General features: G+C 41.5%; 1 long non-coding RNA gene across 1 annotated transcript; it reads left to right on the top strand.

Annotated features, from left to right (window-relative positions):
* Positions 1 to 10,258: 10,258 nt before the first annotated feature.
* On the top strand, positions 10,259 to 11,216 carry LOC143134596 (uncharacterized). The gene is made up of 3 exons (XR_012988693.1): positions 10,259 to 10,371; positions 10,855 to 10,909; positions 11,197 to 11,216. It is a non-coding gene; the product is annotated as an uncharacterized LOC143134596 (long non-coding RNA).
* Positions 11,217 to 24,763: the final 13,547 nt, after the last annotated feature.

Below are 24,763 nucleotides of genomic sequence, written 5' to 3'. Positions count from 1 at the left end.
TTGGTGAACTATGCGGCGCATACGACAGTGGGCCACTGGGGACGCTAAACCAATGGAGGAAATTATAGGCGCACTCAATCAGAGAATAGGCTCGTTCGAGATGAACTGCGTCTGACTTTGTCTGGCTTTCTACGTCAACGTGATCTTCAGAGGCTAGCCGGGAGGAGCTACAACAGAGGGCAGCTCATACTGGACAGACAGATTACAGTCTGCCTGACGTGACTCGCGGGAGACATCGCAGAATTTTGTTTGCAATAAATACAGCATAACTTTCATTCTTACTCATTAAAATGAGCATGATGACTGACGAAATAAATTCTTATGTTGTAGTTTAAATAAACCACTATTGTCATACAGTTAACAGGCCTGCATTGTAGCACATAAATTCAATATCAAGTGTTTTCCTTATATGTGTGTCTATCTATTTAACCAACAGCAGAAAATAACAGAATATCCAAACGTTTTCAGTAGGCTAGCCTACCATTGTTGCAGAAATCACATATAAGAAGGTATCCCTTCGATTTCTGTTCATTTTCGCATATTCCAACATAAGGAAGCAGCATGAGACTCCTGTCAAAATCGTCATGAGGAGATTCCTCCCAAATGGCCCTATCACGTCTTTGAACTGACGTCAGGAGGGCGTGTTTCAGCTCATGCAGACCATGGAGGGCAACTGCAAGATCTGTCTGCAGGCTAAGACTCCCGCAATATTTTAAGGTCATGTGACATGGTGACACAGTGGTAAGTCCCTCCCTGGCTGACAAAAGTCGGACAGGATTTCTAACCAGTAAGCATTGCGTCCATCCCAGTATGCATTGTGTTCAACCCACCATGCATCACATCAAGTCAGATCTGCATCAAGTCGAACAAGCCTATTGTCTAATAGGAATAGAATTGACACCGTCTTGTTACTTCCGGTTTCTGGACTGGTTGCAGTTCCTCCTCAGATTCCACTTGAGGGCACTCGCAGGCGAGTGCAGAATGCATGGAGGTCTGCTTTACCCCTCAATATCCACTCTGGATATAATTTTTTGAGTAGTAATTTGAATGTTGCATTTGATAGGGGAGGCAAAGAAAATACACATTGTTGATTATTATATTTTTTTAAATCACATAATTCTTCTAAAAAGCCTTTCAAATATGTCAATGATGTCAATATGATGTCACAATGCTAGCGTGTTATGGGCAACAACGACCCAACCTGTAAGAAATGAAAAGGACATAAGTATTTGTTCATTCAACTTTAGATCTAAAATCTATACTGAACTAGCCTGGCAATTTGCCATCCCCTTGGTACGCTTAGCTTCTACAAGGGTCTGGGATCTCGGCTATTGACGAACGTTTGCAAGTGGATGCGTGGACTCTGTAGAAGTTTGAAACGATTGGATCTGATTTCACCCAATCGCTAAAGTTTGGCCGTGACGTATGTTATGCGCCAGCTCGATCGTGAAGTAAGCTACACTACAACACTCAGAAATTGCCCACAACAATTATCATTCCCCACCAAAGCGAACAAGATGGATGTAAATGACCATGCCAGCTTTGCGATACAAATGTAAGAGTTAGTGGAAGAATAGCAAATAACTATTCAACAGTAAGGTTGAAGATAACATATTGTAACGCCGATGATGAGAAGTTAGGAGACGGGGAGGCTGATATATCGTTCCAAAACTCCGGTAGTTTATTTCCTATAGATGTACAGGCTAGTGCACGGGCAACAGGAGGTGTCCACTACAAAACAACAAAATGATCGCTGATAAATCACGGTCTCAATCACTCGTCATTCACACTCATCGGCCAACAACACAACGCAACACAACTCAGTCGCACGTAATCCACTTCTACTCTGACTAAACTTAGACGTCTTAGAACCCCCTATTCTATTCCCTCCCCTTAGCAATCGCTAACCTATCCATACACCTAAATATTCCCTCCCGGACACCTCCCCCCAATCAAAACACATCAGAACTCATTGACACATTCCATAACACAGGAGGGAGAGGGAGACACAAACACTCGCGCACACACACACGCACACGCCGGGAACACAGAAAGCCCAACACTGGGGCAAATAGCCTCGGCAATACAATATCATCACAATTGTCAAAGCTAGATGTGATCATCATTGAAAACACGCCGCTTCATTCATACCGGGTCTGCCGCACATGCTGTAATTTAATATCGAGGCTCCTGCGCGATACAAATCAAACGTTTCCAAACCAAATCCCATAGGGAGTAGGGCCACGACATCTTTGCCCGAAATAAAATGTGTAAAACACTCTTTTTGTTCGGAGTTCAGTTCCTGAATATTTGGAAGCGTAGCCAGCACGGACTGAATTGCTTCATTAACTTATGCCATTGCCAAACTCCTCGAGGACTACAATTCAAACACAGTGCAGAATCTCGACGTCGTCTCTCACAACTCCCGCCTCCTGCTCGCTGATTGGCGCGGAGTCGAATCTACCGCTGCGAACGCGGCCAATGGCCGGAATCCCAGACGGAGTGGTGGAGGGAGATGAAAATCGAGCGGAAGTACGTAGGAAGGCAAATAAGGCCAGGCTAATACTGAACTTGCATAAACTACAATAAAATCACCGATTCTTCCACGACAAGCAGGTGAAAGATAGCCTAGAAATCTAGACGCACCCTAGCGGCAGCAAATGTAATTTGCTGGCCAGGCTAGTCTAGCAACTCTCTGTTGGCTTGCAAGCTGGAAAAATTAAACTTCGATAGGGCCAATCACATCGTGTATAGAGACGTTAGGCGGGCTTAACATAATGATTGATGGCAGAGTTGCAAGGTTTAGCTTGAATTCCCTGCTCCTCGAAAACAAAGATGGATGTTGCTGTTGGCGAACAACGTGACACGAGTTAAGCTTTTTTAAAGGGACACCAGGCAAGCTTGATGCTTTTTCTCTACGAAACTCCCCCTCGCTCGGTCTGAAGCTCTTTTCCTTTAATTTGCATCTTCCGTCAAGGGTTTTCGCTGCTTCTTTGCTGGCTCTGCCATTATACACAAGTTTGCAACAATCACTAGCGTTTCGTTAGCCTGCCTTTGTGCTGTATGCAGGATGTAAACTGATCCTGCTTCGGTCGGCGGGTACAATACACTGAACTTGCAAGCGGGATATTCTTCCTACAGGCAGTAGGGGCGGGCGAGAGAGTCTTCATTCGCCCTGTAATGAGTCATTTAACCATATACCGACTTACGAAGATGAGTAATTAACACGAAAACGTTGCCTGGTGTCCCTTTAAGTTGGCAAAAGTTTGAACGAGCCAACTAGCTCCGCTGGTGGGAAAACGCATGGGACTCATAGCGCTGTCCTATTGCGTGCAGAGGGAGTTTGAAAGACAACCGATTATCCCGCCCCTCGGACTGAGCACTGCCAACGGTGAGTGCCCAGACCCTACATTTTATTGTGGGTATGGCTCGTCAGGCTTGGTGAAAGAGATAAATTTAGCTGTATAGACCCCATTCAATCTGCGCTCGCCCGCGATCATCCCCAGTGGAATTCTAATGGAACTGCAACCAATTTCGATACAATGGGGCTTAATAGGAAGTGCCAAGGCTCTCCGTAGACAGATTCTGACTCAATTCTCTATTTGTCCATCCGCCCTTTCTTCCTTCCTTCCTCCTGTCCTAACCCCTCCTACTAATTCATTTTGTGAAGGAAACGATGAAGGAATGTAAGAATGATGGAGGAATCAAAGATAGACAGATATGAGAAATGAGATGCCCAGCTCATTCTCACATCACTAAGAGATTTCAATTAGCCTACTGATGATTCTGCGAAGCATTACCTCTTAGGCTATAATAAACAGACCATTGTTACACACAAATAGCAGAGAATATGAACTTAAAGCAACACCAAAGAACTTTCCCTCTGTCGCATGCACGCTATTTGTTTATCCAGCACCAGCTTTGCAAATAACGATGTCCACAGACAAGGTAGAATATTTTGCATGACTTATAAAAGTAAGTGTATTGCGATATCAGATGCAAGTCAAATTTGTAGTTTCTTATGTCCTCCAAGATGTTCTAGAATGCCCATATTTCTGGTAGGCTATTTCGATTGGTGGAATAGCAGCGCGGTAGAATCTTTGAAATGAAACCACTTGTGCGGGGTAATTATTAAACTATTCATCACGAACGTGCCAGCTGCTCAAGTCCAGGTTGAACTAAAATTGCGGAGAACCCGTCACACAGATAGCATATCATACGCAGATATCATGTGAACGGCCGGAATCTAAGCTTTCCAATGATATTAGCGCCAAATTGCTGTGATAAATGGTTCGCGAGAAAATTAACAATGAACTTATGTCAAGTCAAGTCAAGTCAGTTTTATTTGTATAGCGCATTTAACGTGCACAGAGTGCAACCCAAAGCGCTCCACATATAGGCTAAGACAGTGTTTTTCAACCACTGTGCCGGGGCACACTAGTGTGCCGTGAGAGATCATCAGGTGTGCCGCAGAAAATTACCCAAATGTCACTCACTGGTCCAGAAAAGCAACTGTTGCATCAAAGAATTTATAATACTCTCATTGATTGTATGATTGCACTATTTGTGGTATGCAGGCATTATACAATGGGGGCCTCATATCCAGTATTCACAGAATCATCACATATCCAGTTCAAAACAACAATTAAATTAGATATAGTCACCTACAAATGAAACAGAGGGTGCTTGTTATATTGAGCAGGTCTTGCATAGAAGCCATAATAAGGCCATATCTGTGTATTATTTGAAATTTTAGGCTATGGTATGTTTATTTTTTCTTCACACAGGATAAGTGTCAAAAGTGTGCCGTGGCACAAAAAAGGTTGAAAAACACTGGGCTAAGACATTGTCATTGACACATAGACTAACAAAGACAATTGACCTGTCGCTAAGCCCCGCCCCCCATTGTTACCGTGTGAAAACTTGGACAAACAAACCAGACTTGATTAGAAATGCATTGTGGACAATGGCAGCTGACAGTATATGAAAGCAGGCTTTGAGGACGTTTTGATCGATAAAAAGATTTACTTTCCTCCAGAAGCTATCAAAAGGGACTTAATTATGCTATGGAGGGGTGTATTCAAAACTTTAGAATACATACAAGGTGACAAGCAGTTGTGGCGAGTAGCCGTGCAAATCACTGTGCAAAAACCACTGACGTTAATGCTAGCTAGCTAGCTAGTGGAAGATTGATACTAAGATATGTTAGGTTACGTTAATATTTGATGTAGTAAGAATATAGTAGTTGGTTAATGAGCATTTTCATCTTGGGATTTAACAGGGAACCTGTGCCCACGTTGTGGGCTTAGTAGCCTACATTATGTCGAGCTGTTGCAAACTACTGTTGATGAAAATATACCCCGTTTTCTAGTCTCTCGGGGTACCGGCTATCAGTATTACACGACCCCCATGCAAAACGTTTGACCATGGTTATCCGTCGGGGTTTTTTGAGTTAATAAACTCCATAAATAGCCATTCATTTGTCATTTTATGGCTACTCCCTGTTGTTTCCTATGGAGTTGTCCGAGCTGATGTCCGAGTCCCGTTGAGGCTGGACTGTCATTGGCTTATCAGCGTTCTAAGGGTGGGTCAATTGCGGACGGAGCGGCGTAGTCGCCAGCGTACCCGTGACACCAAGACATAGAACTACATTTAAGAAATAACAAACGCAAAAGATGCTGGACGGAGCGGCGTAGTCGCCAGCGTACCCGTGACACCAAGACATACAGAGTGCGAATTACCCCACCATAATTGGGGGGTACTGCTCCTTCACTTCTTCTATGACCATCATCCACTACCATATCAATCCCCATCGTGATCGCCAAGTGCAACATGTGTTGTGCAACACACATACAAGGTCTAAACATGCGACAAACTGATAATCAGTAGGTTACAGAATATCTCATTGTTATTATATATCCAAAAGAGAACTGTGTTGATCAACTCTCAAAAGTTAGAAGTTAAGTGCACTGAAATACCATTCTAATTAGTGAAAGTAATACCTTACAAGAAGCCTATTGCCTATTTCATGACATATTGATTTGGTTTATTTTTAGATTTCATAAGACCTGGAGGTAAGATCCAACCCTCTCTAGGCCTACTGTATAAACAGAAACCAATTTTCCATTATAGTCTATGGTAGTCAGTGTCAAATCAACATTGTCTAGAGATATGTGAAACCTGAGCAATCTTTAATGTGACTAAGGAGCATACTATGAAAAAAACATACTAGCCTACCACAGAAGAACTACAGAGCGATAACCTATAAGAATCCTATAACCAAAATGTAAAAACAATACTAACCAATTAAAAACAAATTCAAATACTACCATGTAGGCCTGCTATTTAGCCTAGGCTACTTGGCTCTTTTTATGTTTCCACAGGTTTCACTGATGTTATGTAGGCTTAGCTACATCAGACCCTCTTGTGCATAATATAAAAACAACACAGGATCAGTGCCAAACTAATTTCAAAAGGGCACAATCATTTATTCAAGATAAAATGAGAATGGACACCTAGGTTATGGACTGGAGTTAATCTCCTTGGAAATTACAATCAATTTTACCTCACAACAATGTAAAATAATTATTTAAATAGAGATTCTTGCTAACTAACCTTGGTGACTAACCAAGGTCCACTTTACTAGCCTCAGTGGGTAGGCCTAAGTATCAGGTAAGCAGCCGGTAATTAAATGTATGAAGACGTGACATGAGCTGAAAGAACAAAACACGTTAATACATGAAGGTTGTAAAATAGCACATTTTCAACAAGCTAGACGTCTGCTAGCAACTTACATTTACCCATGCATGTCAGCAGCAAACCGAATTTAGGCTAGGCTACTGGAGGAATCGACCTAGCGTTTTGTCATTCAAAGTTGACACTTGCTTGAGAAGTTGAAGTCGTTCTCTATCCATAGTCTCTATCTCCGTTGCTTCTAGCGCCACGCTGGTTATAAATGGTACGGCCCATTATAGGGGTGTCTGAAATCACTTTACATTATTTTTTTCCTAGTGAAAATAGGAGTTGACTTGTATTGTAGCCAACTGTAATGATATTTTTTCACAATATCAGAAAAATTATCTGACCCCCCAAAAACTGATATTTCTGTCTCTTTGGGGACCCCCCAAAGTACCCCCTGTAATTCGAACTATGAAGACATACAAGACAGACAACAAACAAATTAATAAATAAAATAAATAAAAATTAAAAATAAAATTAGTCCAATTTCCAACCGGCTGAAAATGTCCAATGGCAATGATGACTCGCGTGAAACTGCGCACAGCTGTGACAACTAGCATCGGTCGGCCAATTGCAACAAGTTACTACATGGTCTACAACTTTGGGCCAAAATTATAATGTAGGCCTATTCTCATGTAAACGATTTATGTCAGTACAAACATTTTTGTAAATTGTTTAGCCAGAGTAGGCCTATCCCACCATAATGGTTCTCATATTGCCAGATTCCAGACAATCACCTACAAATATGAATATAGCCTATATTTTTATTGGCATGCTTCCTAGTGACATTAAGAAAAAAATATAAAGGAAAAAAAGCATGAGACGTGAGTTATTTTTTCTTGATATAAGACTGACAATACATAGGCCCTATTAGGCTACATAAGACAAATATTATCACATCATACATTCTCAGATATGGGTAAAGCACAGACTGTCTTGAAAAAAAGAAGATAGGCATTACAATGACCAAGATAACTAGCTAGATTAACTGTCTGAACAGCACTGCCACTATGATATAATTTCATGCTGAAATGTAGCCAATACTATTTTGGACCATTTCTGAACTGTGAAACTGTGAAGAAAATATGCTTTGTGGATCATAACTTATTGCAATATTATAACTATTCCAACTGTGTGTGCATGGTTAAAATTCTGAAGTGGAAGTTTAGGCTACAGCACAAATATTTCCATAAGAATAATGAAGTCTAACCTCTGAATTTCTTTTCAAAGTGCACCAGATTGATGCATTTAAACGTTAAAATATACCAAATTTTCTTACTGGGGAGCATGCCCCCAAACCCCCCTAGGGGGGGTTGTGGAGATCTAGTCTAGTGATGCCCCTGGGACAGTGTCCCCGTTTTAAGTTTACAATGATTAAAACATTACACGTTTTACGAGGGAGTGTTGAGTATTCCCACTTAGTGACCTTGATGCCTATCGCTTAATGCCCATCGCTTGAAATATTTATGAGTTTGACAGGCCTGATAGCACTCCAGTGCCACGCCCGGATTTAGCGACTTGTCGGGGAAAAAAATCAGGTTCGCCTTCGCATGATCTCACATGCAAATTTCTTTTGTGTTTCCCATCAGGGGCGGACTGGGACCAAAAATCGGCCCTGGCATATTTGGCCCAAGCGGCCCTCAAATCGGTCGGCACACCTAATTAAATACAAAATCTTTGCATTACCCTTAAATATGCATATATTTTCAACTGTCATGGAGCACTGAAAGTGATGTAGCCTAGGCCTCATTGGTTATCTCTTTGACTGATCAGAGGCAGCCGTGGCCCACTGGTTAGCACTCTGGACTTGTAACCGGAGGGTTGCCGGTTCGAGCCCCAACCAGTGGGCCGCGGCTGAAGTGCCCTTGAGCAAGGCACCTAACCCCTCACTGCTCCCCGAGCGCCGCCATTGTAGCAGGCAGCTCACTGCGCCGGGATTAGTGTGTGCTTCACCTCACTGTGTGTTCACTGTGTGCTGTTTGTGTTTCACTAATTCACCGATTGGGATAAAATGCAGAGACCGAATTTCCCTCATGGGATCAAAAAAGTATATATACTTATACTTATACTTATATATATATATAGGTAGGCATGGAGCATATGATCTCCATATTCAAGTAGGCTAACAAGCAATTATTAAAGAAGAGTTTCTGCTTGAATTCAAAGTATCATTTCAAACTAGAATTGCGGTTCCGAGGAACTGCAAGAGTGGGTTTGATCAGGGGCATGGAACTCGGCCTCATCCAAGGATTCCAACGGTACCTCATTTATGAAAATCGGACATATACGGGTCAAAAGTTACATGCACACACCTTCATATACACAGACAGCCCAGCCCAGCCCATTAGACATTGCTGATGGCTCAGAACTCTGCCAGGTGCAAGCTTGCGCAATTAGAGCTGTGATGTCACAATCGGAATTAGAATCCTGAACATTCCGCCATTCATTTCAATGTGGCCCAAAAACGCAGAAAAACAGGAATACCGCAAAAACGACAAGGACCAGCGACACGAAAGTAACATGCTGCCTACACCGGTTCGGGCCTGAATTTTTGGAGTTTGAACCGCATCGATAGCTCAAACGGTCTAGGACAGGGCTATTCAATTAGTTTGTAATGGGGGCCAGTTCATGAAAAGCATCACAACTGAGGGGCCGGAGAAATGCGGCTTGAAATATGAGTAATCACATTAACAGCTGTATATACAAGTTCAACAGCAGCAATATTGGTGTTCAAATGTTGTATTTTGTACATGCATAACAACATCATTGGCTGGTTGATGGTGGCTAATATGGAATGAAATCTGAGATAACAGATAACACAAATGGAATCTGTGCTTTGCACAGTAACTGCTAGGTCCAAGATTTCCAGTGAGTACAAACAGGATTCAAACACTGTTCAGGTGAATTAAATGTGTAATCAGTCGCATATGTAGCTCTTCTGACTTATAGGCCTACTTTACATTTGACGTTCCCACCATTTAAATGAGATGACCGTGACCTCTAGATTGTTTTTAGCAGTGGTGGCAGGTCATAATAGCCTAATAATAATAATAACACGGGGGTCCGGGGGTGTCTCCCCCGGGATTTTTTTTTATTTTCTGGTTGCTAATCACGCTATTTTAAAGCTACATTGTGTACTTTTTTGAGTTAATTCTTAGCAAAAACCCATTTGTTCTTTCAAAAATATGTGCTCATTCATGTGTAATTATTTCCACTTACTAATCAAAGTATTCTCGTAAGTGTAGAATCTGATATTCCAAATACATACGCGCGAGTCGCGCAAATGGCTGAATCCATGTTGCGCCTCCATCTTTGAAATACATTCGCCAACGAGGGACATTCCTGGAAATTCAGCTCCGCCTTTCGCGCTTGTAGGCAACACTCATTGCATGATCAGTCTACTCGCGACTGCCGGCAGATTTGAAAGTCTGTTGAAAATGGAGGATTACAACTATTCTCGAGGACATGAAAAGGAGTCGCCAAGGAAGCGAAAAAGAGAATTAAAACGCCAACGCGACCGGAAAAACAACAGACCAAAGTCAATATTGGAGTGGCTTTTCTAAGATGGAAAGAGCTCGTGAGGAGCAAGGATTTTAAAAGGGACGCCGAAATGGCCTGCTTTCTCCTCGACAGGTAATTTGGCCTATTCGTGTAAACATACAGTCTATGGTGTAAATTCGAAGTTTTATAGTTGCTTGGCTTAGTATAGCATGGTTGTCCATAACGCTAGAATGACGTCTGGGATACTTTTCCTCGCGTCGATGAAAAAGGATTGTTGTTGTAACATAAATCTGCTATGACGGATCACAGGCAAAGGGCACTAAATTGTAGTTATTTTTCATTGCTTTTGCTTTGTAGCCTAAATATATCCTAATCTGATAATGCTAGTGTAGCCAATTCCAAGGGTGACGTTCACATCCTGAGGCCTGTCCTGTAGTCTTATTAATTGTAGACGTAGCCTACTAAATTGTCTGAACGTTTTTCACTGCATGAAAACAATTGTTGATTCTATGTGATTGTTGTTTGATAATAACTGAAAGTATATTTTTAATATCTTGGTGTTTACCATTTTATGTACTGTTATATGTTGTGAAACGCTCTGCTTATTCATTTCAGATGAGCATCTTGGCGCAATTGCAGAAGCCCCTGAAATTGAGAACCTTGAACAGAGGTAACCCATCAATGCTCATAATGTCTATACCCGATGACATTCTCTATTGTATATTTTCATGATATAAGCATTTATATATATTTTTTACAAAGCCTACATGACATGAGCATCGTGGAGGAGGATGTGGACGAAATTCAATGGTCTTGTTATGTGATGCACGTGCATGCCTTCATTGTAACCTTGCCTGTAACTCAGTCTAGGCAAAATAGCACTATACAGATTAGTAACAATATGTTGAACTATATAAAATGGCGTGTATGTCTAACGACACTGCATGTCTTCCACAGGATCAGCTTTCCAGGAGACTGCAAATTTAGAATGATGGCCCATGTTGCTTCAAAGGCACCATACAAAAAGGAAGGGTTCATGTGTAAATACCATAATTTGTTAATTTCTGTAAATAAATATATTGCAAATAACATTGTTGACCATGTTACTGTCATTTGGTGTTTCAAAATGGTAAATTACCACAACTCCTTTTTTAATTATAAGTTTGTGGATGTAATGTATGAGGTACAGCATGAACAGTCTCTTATCAATTCTAAAAGTTTTTATTTTCATGAAAGCAAAATATAGCGATGTACCGGTGTAAAATAAATTAAATACAGTTTTAAAAGGAACAGGCAGTACAAGAACACTAATACAAAACTATTTACAATAACACAACATTACAACATTATAGGAAGGTGAAATAAATTCCAGAGATGTCCCTGAGGGTCAGGGAATTTATCCCTTATCCTACACACACAGCTTGGGATCACTCTTCTATTACCCTGTCCTAGAGACCCATGCTGCCAGAAAATGAAATGTCTGTAGGTAGCATATCTGAACTCTATTGTCATCACCTGGCTCTCTTACATGGCCTAATGCTGTGATGTCTGTGATGTACTGCCTGTGAATCGGGAGAAAACCTTCATCTAGGCAGTGCTGTGTGTAGTGAGGCAGAAGGCTCACACAGGTGGCTGGGTTTTGTCCACAGCATTTTCTCTCCCGATCGATTGGCATGTCTCTGCAGTGTGTACAACTACACCAAGGCATCCCTGGCACAGGTGGGGGGACGACATGTCTGCACTGATGCATCAAACACCAGACCTGGCTGCCTCACTATAGCAACTGTGTGGTGAGGTTCCTGTGCTCTTGCAGGCTCATTCCATCCACAAGTCTGAAGAAATAAGACACAAGAAATAAGATCAGATAGGCTTGTTTAGGTAGCAAAGTTAGATTGTTAGCAGAGTAGTAGTAATAGTAGCCTACTCTGTGTCATTTTTCAAGTGTTCACACAAAATGATGAATACTATGTATGTGTATGGACAATGAAAAGGTGAAAATGTTGTGTAACATTTTCTATAGACCATAACGTAATTATGTGTCGTGATTTCACTGGGAGACAACTCGCATCATGCAGTTGACTGGCAACAGCTAGAAATTGCTACAAACAATTGAGATACAAACAGGCAGGGAAGCTACACCAAGCGCGTGACTGAAGCGTTCCGTTCACAACGCGTAAAATCAATTTTAGATGAATGGTGATGAATGATGATTTTTTTTCTGCAGCAGACGCAACGCAAACGAACGTGCCTGGTGCAGCTTCCGAGCTAATTTCGGTGTCATTGACATTGGTACTGTTCAGAGAAATATATTAAAAACACAAACCTCCGTTGCTTCTCTCCTTTGTCTTTGAAGTTCTTCCAGTCTCTCCTCGTCATCTTTTGGAGTCTTACTTTTTCTTTGCATAGGAGGTCTCATCGATCCTCTGCCACCGGCTCTTGGCTTTCCTTTACCTTTCCCTTGCACCTCCGTTGCATCGACTGATCTCTGACTCTGCTCACTGAGAAAAATAGTAGGCTACGCTGTAAACATTGCCTTTACACTATTAATCTCGCACATACAGAATAACGATAGCACTGAATCTACTGTACTATAACATTAGCATGCATTCGTTTGGGAACCTGATAGCTGATGCTAGCAATGAAATAGTAGCCTACCAAAATAATGAAAACGTAAAACTAGGCTATTCACTTTACATAGAGGTCATACCCAACATGTTTACTGGCTATATAACTAAATGCAATGTGTAATTGTTTTCTAAAGTAACCTTATAACTGGAAGGAACACCGGACGAAGTCGTAGTACTGGAAGCAATGTTAACTTTGGCATGAAACGGCCACCGTAGGAGTTAAAATGCGCTCGGAATGGGAGGGGCTAGAAAGTAATATTCAGTTGGTTGTCATATAGAATTTCACCGCTAGATGGGAGAAGTTCTTACACAAGGTAGCTTTAACATGTTTTGAGAGGGACAGGCCCATCTTTTTTCTGACGCACCTCACGTTACCCCATGCATTAAACCAAATGTCACTGCTTGAATAAATGAAACGCCTACTGAACATGGGCATCGTCATAGTTCGCGATGACAATGAAAACGTTTAGCCTACTTGGTTTCTGACAGAAATTACGTTTTGTGCCAACATATTGTAGAAACACAACCACGGCCTATATTTGGTGAACGGAGGTGCAAATCATCTCCTTTACTTTCTTTGGTTATTATAAAGTCTACGATTCACTTTAACGTTTTGCCGTCGCCACATTTACAAATATGCAATTTACCTTTGTTACTATCAGTGATACTTTTTGCTTCGAATCGCAATTGATTGCGCATTTAATGTAACATGCCACATGATTTCCAAGAGGCCTTTAGACAGGCTCATTTCTGACTTCACTAGACTATTATTGCATTTGTTTATGTTGTAAGACGTGAAGAAATGAAGGACATCGGCAATAGCCAGGCTACTAGAAATACTTTGAAATTCCCTTTGAGTCGGATCTGCTCCACCTTTCCACCAAGTTTTGCAGAAATTGTGCCCGTGTTTTTTTTGCGATATTGTTGACAGAAACTATTTGTGTGGTGCAACCTGTAGTAGTTAATAAACTCCAACGTGCCAATTTAGGTTGAAACTAAACTATGGCACTTACGTTCAGCTTATAAATGTACAAATGTAATGAATTGTAATGTAGCCTAACTTGCTCAATGGGCTGAGGTGCAGTGGCTGCAGGACTAAAGCGAGCGAGAGATGCAAGAGTGGACAACAACTCATGCGCTTGCTAGAGATTACATTTTTTTTAAAGGGCCAGTACAAATGACCTCTGTGTATAGGTCCGCCAATTGAAGAGCCCTGGTCTAGGAGCAGTAGTCGGTACAAAAAGTGGGTGAAAAATAAGATATAACTAGAATTGCGGTTCCGAGGAACAGCAAGAGTGGGTTTGATCAGGGGCATGGAACTCAGCCTCATCCAAGGATTCCAATGGTACCTCATTTATGAAAATCGGACATACGGGTCAAAAGTTACATGCACACACCTTCATATACACAGACAGCCCAGCCCAGCCCATTAGAGCTCTGCCAGATGGCTCAGAACTCTGCCAGGTGCAAGCTTAAACAATTAGTGCTGTGATGTCACAATCGGAATTAGAATCCTTGAACATTCCGCCATTCATTTCAATGGGGCCCAAAAACGCCGAAAAACGGGAATACCGCGAAAACGACAAGGGCCAGCAACACGAAAGTAACAAGCAAGTTACACCGGTTTGGGCCTGAATTTTTGGAGTTCGAACCGCGTCGATAGCTCAAACGGTCTAGGAGCAGTAGTTCGGCCAAAAAGTGGGTGAACAGGAATAACTAGAATTGCGGTTCCGAGGAACTGCAAGAGTGGGTTTGATCAGGGGCATGGAACTCGGCCTCATCCAAGGATTCCAACGGTACCTCATTTATGAAAATCGGACATACGGGTCAAAAGTTACATGCACACACCTTCATATACACAGACAGCCCAGCCCAGCCCATTAGAGCTCTGCCAGGTGGCTTAGAACTCTTCCAGGTGCAAGCTTAAGCAATTAGAGCTGTGATGTCACAATCGAAATTTGAATTCTGAACATTCCGCCATTCATTTCAATGGGCCCAAAAAACGCAGAAAAACGGGAATACCGCGAAAACGACAAGGGCCAGCGACACGAAATTAACAAGCAAGTTACACCGGTTCGGGCCTGAATTTTTGGAGTTCGAACCGCGTCGATAGCTCAAACGGTCTAGGAGCAGTAGTTCGGCCAAAAAGTGGGTGAAAAAGAAGATATAAGTAAACTTAAGAAGAACAATCACATGGCTTTCAGCCATGCTGTGGGCTTGCTGGATCAAACCCACTAATAAAGTAAACTTAAGAAGAACAATAGTGGGCTTGCTGGATCAAACCCACTAATAAGTAAACTTAAGAAGAACAATAGTGGGCTTGCTGGATCAAACCCACTAATAAATAAGAAAACTTAAGAAGAACAATGGCGAAGGTCTTGCTGGATCAAACCCACTAATAAATAAGAAAACTTAAGAAGAACAATAGTGGGCTTGCTGGATCAAACCCACTAATAATAATAATAATAAAACTTAAGAAGAACAATAGTGGCTTCGCCATGCTGTGGTCTTGCTGGATCAAACCCACTAATTATTCAATGGGCTACAATTGACAGCAGCACCAAAAATTACTGAAGCCTATGTGTAAAGAGTTAAATTCTGTCTTTGACATTAATGTAATTTATACCAGTTATCACTGTAGGACAACTGAAACATCACAAAATAAACAGGGCTGTTGCTGGAAATATTTTATTCCTGTAGGCTATACTACCTACCTACATTGCTGGTACATTTTGGAACAGTACAGCTACATGAACTAATTATCTTTAGTGTCTTCCAGTAGCCTATCGTAAAGGTTATATATAATGTAGCTTAGTTGGCTTGTGCATGACGTGACGTTTTGTAACCTACATTTCCGTCAGTCTACAGTCTTTTAGCCTTTCTTTACCATGATAACACTTCCAAGATAGAACCCTTCTCTACTTTGAGAGACCAACCACCACTCATGCCATCGATGTTGAATTTTGGGCGTCTGACGGAAACTGATCAATCTGACCAACAATTAACGTCGATTTGACACTATTTTGCTGTCCAGGTTTGCAAATCATTCATTTAGAAAATTTAAGTTGCGCTATTTGTTATTATAATCACAGCACGGCCTTACTTTGTTATCATTAGGCTACCATATCATTAAATTATCGCAATTAATAAGTCATCATAATCATCAGCATCACAGCCTACCTGCTCCACCACTGAGTTCTTATCATGTAGCCTCAACTAGGCTCGCACTCTCCACCTGCTCACTGTCCCTTGCTCTGTATGCTTGCTTACATCCTCGTTCAAACTCAACGAACTTCAACATGTTGCCAGGGTTGCCAACTCTCACGCATCTGGCGTGACACTCACGCTTTCAGCACCAATCTCACGCTCTCACGCACACTCAAGAAATGTCACGCCAAATCCATTCTTTTTTTTTGCAACCCGTTCATTTTTTGTTGATGACTAGACTAGACCACAGCACTGTTTCTAAATGACAGGATACGAGTTTAAGGCATACATATGTCTAGACCAACAGCAGGTAGGTCTCCCTACAACGTTCTCAGCGCAGTTTTCTCTGATTGTTGATTCGCTGACTAGGCTATATTTTAATCCGGTCCGCGACACCTTCACGGAACACGCTGCTATTTAGACATGAGGCAGACCGACATAAAGTGTGGCCGCCCATTCTTCTCTAGGAACTACTCGCGAAGTAGCCTTACAGACATCACATGAAATAACTTTTTCTCACACCACTTTTATGACACTATAGCTGTTCTGTTGAGCTTTAGATTTGTTGCTACTGGGCATGACGGGCAGGCCAATTATGAGTTCTGTCCAACATTGATGGTAGGTTTAGAAAAAAAGTCAGCACATTTTAATCATATTGCAATAATACCAATAACCGTGATCATTTTGGTCATGATTTTTCATCAAATGTTCATACTGTATCTCTTGTGGCTGGTAGACTTTGGAATCCACCAGCCACAATGGTAGGTGGAAAAAATATTTTAGGCTATTTCCATCCCTGATACATACAGTACGTACACTCATACACAAGTCTCAAGGGGTTATTTTTCAATTTTTTCTACTGAGCTACTACCTTTTTCAGGTGGGCAGGGGGGCCCTTTTCATGTCTGGGCCCAGTGGCTCATAATCCTTCCATGCCACAGGGTTAAAACACTGGTCTTGTTTTCAAGTGCAATCAATAATTTAATTGTACATTTTGAAGAAATTTAAATCAGGGATTATACTGTACATAGCAATAAAGTCAGGGGACAGACATTTTTAAAATTAGGTTTAGGGAAAAATTTAACGCACACGCACTATGACTTCACAAAATCTCACTCCAGCCAAACACCCAAAGTTGGCAACCCTGTGTTGCTGACATATGCTAGCCTACTTGCAATATTGTATTTTTGAAGCTTCTACACTGGTGTTAATTTTGCACAATTGTCACTACCGGCACCCGCCGCAATTTCGTATAGGCAACTTCGATTAACTTTTGATGCGCTCACAGAATCCTGGCTCTGAGCCAAAATGGGAGGGGTGGGGTCTGACGTGAGCTGTTATTGGATCAGTCCAGTGTCAATATTGAAATGTAACCAATGGGTTACATTTGCATTGCATTGATGTGCGACTACAGAGTTGATGAACTCCGGTGATATGCAAATCCTTGCTGCAGACATTGCAGAGGACTTTATTTTCAACACTTTATTTTTTATCAACACCATCAGGCCGTTTTTTAAAAGTAAATGTTCCAATCAATGATCCAGGCAGCACGTTTTCTTCTCTCTCCTTCATTTTACAGTCTAATTTTTACTGACTAGAACGGCTCGGGGTCAAAGGTCATACGGAATCTATTAATCTGCACTAATTTTTTTAATCAGTTATTTTTTCTCAAATTAATTAATCGAAATTAATCAGTTATTTTGACAGCCCTAAATTATATATATAGCCTATTCTATCGGCCCAAAAGGTGCGTCGGCCCACCGGGAAAATGCCCGGTATGCCAGATGGCCAGTCCGCCCATGTTTCCCATACACTACGAATGTGTTTCCCACACTGGCAACGTGAAACGTATAGCCAAAGCCATAGAGTGCAACTTTATGAAGCCAGGGGAAGACACCAAACTTATAGGTATAAGGTATAAAGAATAAATGGCGCTGGTCTTGGATAGAGGAGGTGGGTAGAGATGAAAAGCCCTTTGGAAGCTTGTGTCAAAAACTCCGGCAAGGGTATACTACGAAGCACGTTAGACATATCTAGGCTATGTAGACATATCAAGGCTTGACAAAGCCTTGACTCAGGGGTATACGTTAAGTGATACTACGATTGCAGTTATGTGATATATTTGTCAAACTAGGCTTTCAGCTCAGATATGTGCGCGTTCTCGGTGTTGGGATGACTTTGGCCAATCGTGTAACGTGGAGACGCACAAGACCGCCTCTATTTAAAAACAATTACTTCCGCATTCATGAGCGATAGCTTAAAGGAACCGTATGTAAGAAATGTATTTCAATTAATCATAAAATGGCCCTGATATGTCACTAGACATTAAGAAATCATGTTCATTTCAAATACTTATATCACTGACAACAGTAGCCCGGCCAGGATATTGTCATTTAAAAAGTGAAGTTGCAGCCCCCAACTGATGTTGATGTTGTGTTTTGTCATGTCATGTTGTATTGTGTTTTGGCCTGATGCGCCACCCTCTACCCATCTACTAATCACAAAGTCAGTAGTGTTTCGGCATCTGGGTTGGCAACCTCGAGTCAGGAGGGAGGGGGAGGGGATACACTGCTCTAAAGTAATTTGAAAGTGATTGCAGTACCAATTTTGGCCACAATCTTACATATGGTTCCTTTAATCTACACTGCGGTCATTTTTTGTGTCTAACCTATAACATCAAATAAATCAATTGTCATCAGTTGTTGTATGGTATGCACGTCCATAGTGGGATATTTGCACGCACAGCACTATTAAAGTGCATTCGAGATCCAAAATGTTAGGGACCGTTCGTTATTTATAAACGGGGTCACCGGAGGAAAATAGGGGAGGGTCATGTCTTTTTATTCTTTGTTGAGGGGAGGGTCACCTAACTTTTTTTTGTCTAGGAGGGGGGGGGGTCACCCATCTTTTGTATTAATGAAAACAGCAAAAAATCAAAGTGGCTTGTTTGATTGTTGATTTCTGTCGCCATATAACGTTCCCTTTCGTTCCATAGCTCTGTCAACATTGAACAATGAAAATAAGGGAGATTTCCCGGGTTTCTCACGCAAAATACGGAAAATGTCAACATCCGTCCCCATTAACGTTGGAAGGGTTGGAGCATCAAAGTAGCCTACTTTATTCACGCCTAACAGCCTATATCCATTTGGTCAACTTTATCCAGCCCTAAAAAAGCTAAATTTAACGTTGGTTTACTTGTAGTTTACCGTGTATCCTAGCCTCACGTCGTTAACTTAAATAGTCCTTAACATCACTCTGAGTTCGCATTCAAGCGAGCAAAACGATGATTTGAATACATCTGTTTCTCTGGAAGGGCAAGGGGTAACAACAGGACAACACAGAGACAGGCCAGAATGCAGGACTAATGTTATGAGAGTATTACAGTAATATGGGATATTCTACGGGAAAATATTAAAACGGCAAGACAGCGGGGAAAAGTTAAAATGATAGGCCTAAACCCGGAAAAAGTTGGCATGTTAGGTATTTTTCGGTCCCTGTGATTATTTGTGAAATTGTGCAAACGGCCTTTTCAAGTCATTTGAGAAGGAAGGAGTGTAGCAAGCTCCCAAATTGACGCTCGTCTGAGAAATTGAGTTTTGGATAATGTTCAGCTTCGGCAGCTTTACAATGACTGAGGAAGCCTAGAGACGAGTCCATAGCAACAAGTTCATGTGTTGAATTTGTTATTACCCAGTGTGCTTTGTTGAATGGTCTCAATGTTTTATTGTTTTATTTCATGTGAATACTTACAAGAGGAGTAACTTATTTCAAGTAGGCTAATGCAGTTGCAGGAAGTGTGCATTTAGTTTCCATGCTTATTGTGTTTCCACAACAATGTTAGTGAGTAAATCTACTGAAATGGCCACCATCTTGGTGAAGTGTGATGTGGAAGATCAGAAAGCAGAGGGTGAGTGTAGGACTATTGTTTAAGTCGATGTGTTTTCACAGCGCTTAACAGCGTGGGTGGAAAGTATCGACAATTGGCTGGGGAGGGTCATGTCTTTTTTGAAAAGGCTGCAGGCTGCAAGGCTTAGTAGAGGCGGAGCTCCACCTGTAAGATATATGACAGAATCCTACACGTGAGATGACTTCGTTTTTAAGACAATTGATTGGTCAGTGTGCGGTAGATTACACGATTTGAGCTATAACTTAGCACATAACCTCCTCCCGACCAGGCTTGGTTGACAGCATAAGATACCATGTAGTCCATGAGCCACAGGCCCAAAAAGGGGCGTGCCACTACCACTTGGGGGGGGCAAATTCTCATTATATTTTTCTGAAAGCTACATATCTCTGGAGTATAAAATGGTATGATAGCAAGTTGGATCTTGTAGCTTTGTGGCTGTACAGGCCTTCAAAGTTGACCTCTGATTTGAAAAAAGGAAATTCCGCCTATTGACTTTTTTTGTTAAACCACTCATAAGAGCCCAGAAAATAATCCAAACCTCATTATTACTGATGCATATGTGGTGTTTGATGTTGGCATACATATTTTGAATCATTATGTGATTTTGCCCTTCATTTTGGTTGATAAAATTCAAGATTTATGTGTAATAATGAGCAAATCTACGTTTTCAGAGACACAATGTGTTGCAGCACTAATTGAAATGCCCACTACCTCATTAATCAATGTATTTATACCTTCCTACCTCCCAGCAGAGACTTGAAATACAAATGATTACATAGGTCTGCATTGCTATGCTATTTACTATTTGTAAATGTACTATTTGGAAACACCCCAAAATTCAGTAAATTAGTATTTAATAGGAAATATTCCAAGAGATCAAAACATCATGATTACCAATCACATATTATCTTTACATTCAAGGAATACCATATGAAAATTGTTCACATAACCACATGTACCCAGCTTAACATAAATATTATAATTGTATAATGTCCAGGGCACATGAAATACATACAGTCATTTCCTGTGTATTAGCCGTATTGTGTATAAGCCACCCGACAGTGTTTTATGCCAGTTAAAACCTGTGTATTAACCTCATAGCTGAAGAAATTTTGCAAAATCAATGTATAAGCTGCAGCTAATAGTTGGGAAATTATGGTAATTGCATCACAGGTGCTAAAATGATCTACATTATACATTTCAGTTGTATTTTTGACTAGTAAGAATGTGGGAATGAGATGGTTGGTGAAAATATTCATACTTTACACATTGTTATCATTATGTACAATTATTATTATTATCATTATTATTATTATTATTATTATTATTAATAATAATAATATTATCATCATACTTAAAATTGTCTTTCATCTGATGTTAAAATAATTTCCATTGAAAAGAAATAATAACTATTTTCCAAGATCTACAAGTACATACATTTACAACAGTTTTAAAAATTCTACACAGTTCTGATGAGATGAGACAGAAACTGAAATTGGATCAATCCATTTTCAGAGGAACATGAGTTAATTTGCATATCTACAGCAGGCAAAGCAACACAAGAGGTTAGGGATGATCTGATTCAGGCTCATACTACAGGCAAAGATCATGACATAGAGGCTGGAGTCAGATACACCTAAGCACAAATTCCATGATACATTGACAAAGCAAAAATTAAAGACATTTACGAGCATGAGTCAAAAAAGAAAACACAGGCACATGGCAAGACCATCATGTTAAAGACTGGACATGAGAGAAGTATTTTGTCACCCTCTTGGACCTTGGCGACACCTGAGGGGACCCCAAGGAAAACCTCTAAAGCAGCACTTGCAAAGCATTTGCAGAAACTTGCATCACTATCAGATAATCTTCCAGATGAATATAATACAGCAACAATCATTGATGGAATGTCTCTGGTCCAGAAGGTCAATAACAATGTCTCAACTTATGCAGACATTGCTGCTGCCATTCATAGCATGATCCGTAAAGAGGCAAAGCAGAGGCAGATATTTTTTTAGATTAAATTAGATTAGATTTAGCTTTATTGTCATTGTGCAGAGAACAAGTACAGAGACAACGAAATGCAGTTTGCGTCTAACCAGAAGTGCAAAAAAGCAGAAAAGTGCAATGTGATATACTGTACACAGTATAGGCAGGTGGTGCATAGACAGGACAAGAAATATAGTGCAGTGTAGACAGTAGTATACAGTTGTTTTGCAGAAGGTGGTTTAGAGTAGCATAAATTAAATATAAATATGTGCAGTGTATTAGCAGTTATAAGAGCGGAATAAATATGGCTATGTACTGTAATATGAACAATGTATGAACAACATGTACAGGTATGTGCAATGTAGTGGCGGTACCATTATAGTAGTAGTAAGAACAATATAGATATATGCAGTGTATTAACAGAATATATTACAGAAAAACTGAATAAATATGGATATTTAGTATGAACCATATAGACAGATATGTACAGTATGTACAACTATGTGCAGTGTGGTAACAGTACCATTGTAGTGCAGAAACAGTAATATTACAATAGTATTAATAATAAGTGTATGTGCAGGATGAAAAGCAGTGGAATATGGCTATGTACAGTATAAGTGTAATTATAGTATGTACATTTGTAAATAAATAGATGCATGGGATAGATGGGTGGGATAGGGTAGTGCAGTTGTGGGGGGGGGGGGGGGATGTCCGCCTCCTTGTTGTCCCTGTCAAGGTTGCCATGGTCGTGGACACCTCAACAGGCACAGGCAAGGAGGCATCAGGCGGGGCAGGGGGTGATGGGGGCTTAGTTGGTTGGATGTCACCGGGATGCAGAGCTAGAGTTCAGTAGGGTGACAGCCGCAGGAAAGAAGCTTCCTCTGAACCTGCTGGTTTGGATGTGGACCTGTAACACCTCCCGGAGGGGAGTGGAGTGAACAGTCTGTGGTTGGGGTGAGAACAGTCTTTGATGATGCGTGTGTAACCTGCATTGTGTTAAACCTGCGCGATTCAGCCCTGCACACGCCCAGACTCGAACCTGCAAACAGCAGCACCTCGGATCGGGAGGCGAGCGCGCTAACAATTGAGCCAATAGCCCAGTCTACTGGCTCGCATGCCAGCAGCACTCTTGAGGCTTCTGGGAGTGAGGTTTACCAACGTTCCACAAGCACAGCTAAGCTAGCTGGCATTCGTTACACGTGCCTTACGCAAGCATCGCTTGCCCTGGATGGCCTCGATGGAGGGGAGTGAGGAACCGGTGATGTGTTGGGCAGTTTTCACCACCCTCTGCAGTGCTTTCCGGTCGTGGGCAGAGCAGTTGCCATACCAAACTATGATACAGTTGGTGAGGATGCTCTCGATGTTGCAGCGGTAGACGTTCACCAGGATCTAAGGAAACAGATGGACCTCAGAAAGAAGAGACGCTGGTGAGCCTTTTTGATCAGGGTAGAGGTGTTGAGGGTCCAAGAGAGGTCCTCAGAGATGTGGACACCCAGAAACTTGAAGCTGGTGACATGCTCCACCTCAGTCCTGTTGATGAGAATGGGTGTGTGTGTGTGCTAGCTTTAGACTTCCTGAAGTCCACAATGAGCTCTTTGGTCTTCTTAGTGTTGAGAGCCAGGTTGTTATCAGTGCACCACGATGTTAGGTGCTGGATCTCCTCCCTGTAGGCCATCTCATCGTTATTGCTGATGAGCCCAATCACCGTAGTGTCATCTGCAAACTTGACAATGGTGGTAGAGCCATGTACAGGTGTGCAGTCGTAGGTGAAGAGGGAGTAGGGCTCAGCACACATCCCAGTGGTACACTGGTGTTCGATGGCTGAGGAGGTGCGATTATCTAACCTAACAGACTGAGGTCTGTTGGTTAGGAAGTCCAGAATCCATAAGTTTGTTTTTTCTTTTATCACATACACATTTATTGGTAGATGTTTTTTCTTTACCATGACATGTTTCGACGTATACTTCCGTCTTCATCAGAAGGTCACACGGTGGAGTAGTGTGACACATTTTTATTGGCTGATGTTGTTACGGAGGTGTGATCCACCTGTCAGTTTTTTGACAGGTGGACCACACCTCCTGCATGCCAGAGTCATTAAGCAGGAGAACAACTGATACCACCGCTGGATAAAGGAGGCGATTGAAATAAGAAAGCGGAGCCCAAAGACGATGAACAGAGATGAGGGAGCATATATGCTCTCCCATACCTGGAGTGCCGTCCTGGGGGGCGGCTGACTGACAGCAGGAGGTGTGGTCCACCTGTCAAAAAACTGACAGGTGGATCACACCTCCGTAACAACATCAGCTGATAAAAACGCGTCACACTACTCCACCGTGTGACCTTCTGATGAAGATGGAAACATGTCAAGGTACAGAAAAAACATCTACCAATATGTGATAAAAGAAAAAAACAAACTTATTTATCTCAAGTGTAGACACAATGAATGCAATACAAGTAGTCCAGAATCCAGTTACAGAGGGAGGTATTGATGCCCAGTTCACTGAGTTTGGTGATCAGTTTGGAGGGGATGATGGTGTTGAACGCTTAGCTGAAGTCAATGAACAGCATTCTTACATAGGTGTTGCTATTGTCAAGGTGGGACAGGGCAGAGTGAAGTGCCATAGAGATGGCATCCTCTGTGCTCCTGTTCTGACGATGAATTCAATGAATAGATTAAAGATCCTTTGTACTCGTTTCAGCTACAATTTAAAAAACATTTGTACTGCAGACCTATGTATGTCATCATTTAACATTAATTTCAACTCGCAATTGAAAGTAAGGAGGGTAGAATAGT

Source organism: Alosa pseudoharengus, unplaced genomic scaffold (assembly GCF_046254945.1).
Source record: "Alosa pseudoharengus isolate Yale_2024_CS ecotype anadromous, Long Island Sound unplaced genomic scaffold, YU_APseudo_1.1 YU_APseudo_1.1_scf_2, whole genome shotgun sequence".
Taxonomy (NCBI): Eukaryota; Metazoa; Chordata; class Actinopteri; order Clupeiformes; family Clupeidae; genus Alosa; species Alosa pseudoharengus.
Note: the sequence above shows the minus strand (reverse complement) of the source record. Positions and strands in the feature narration are given on the sequence as shown.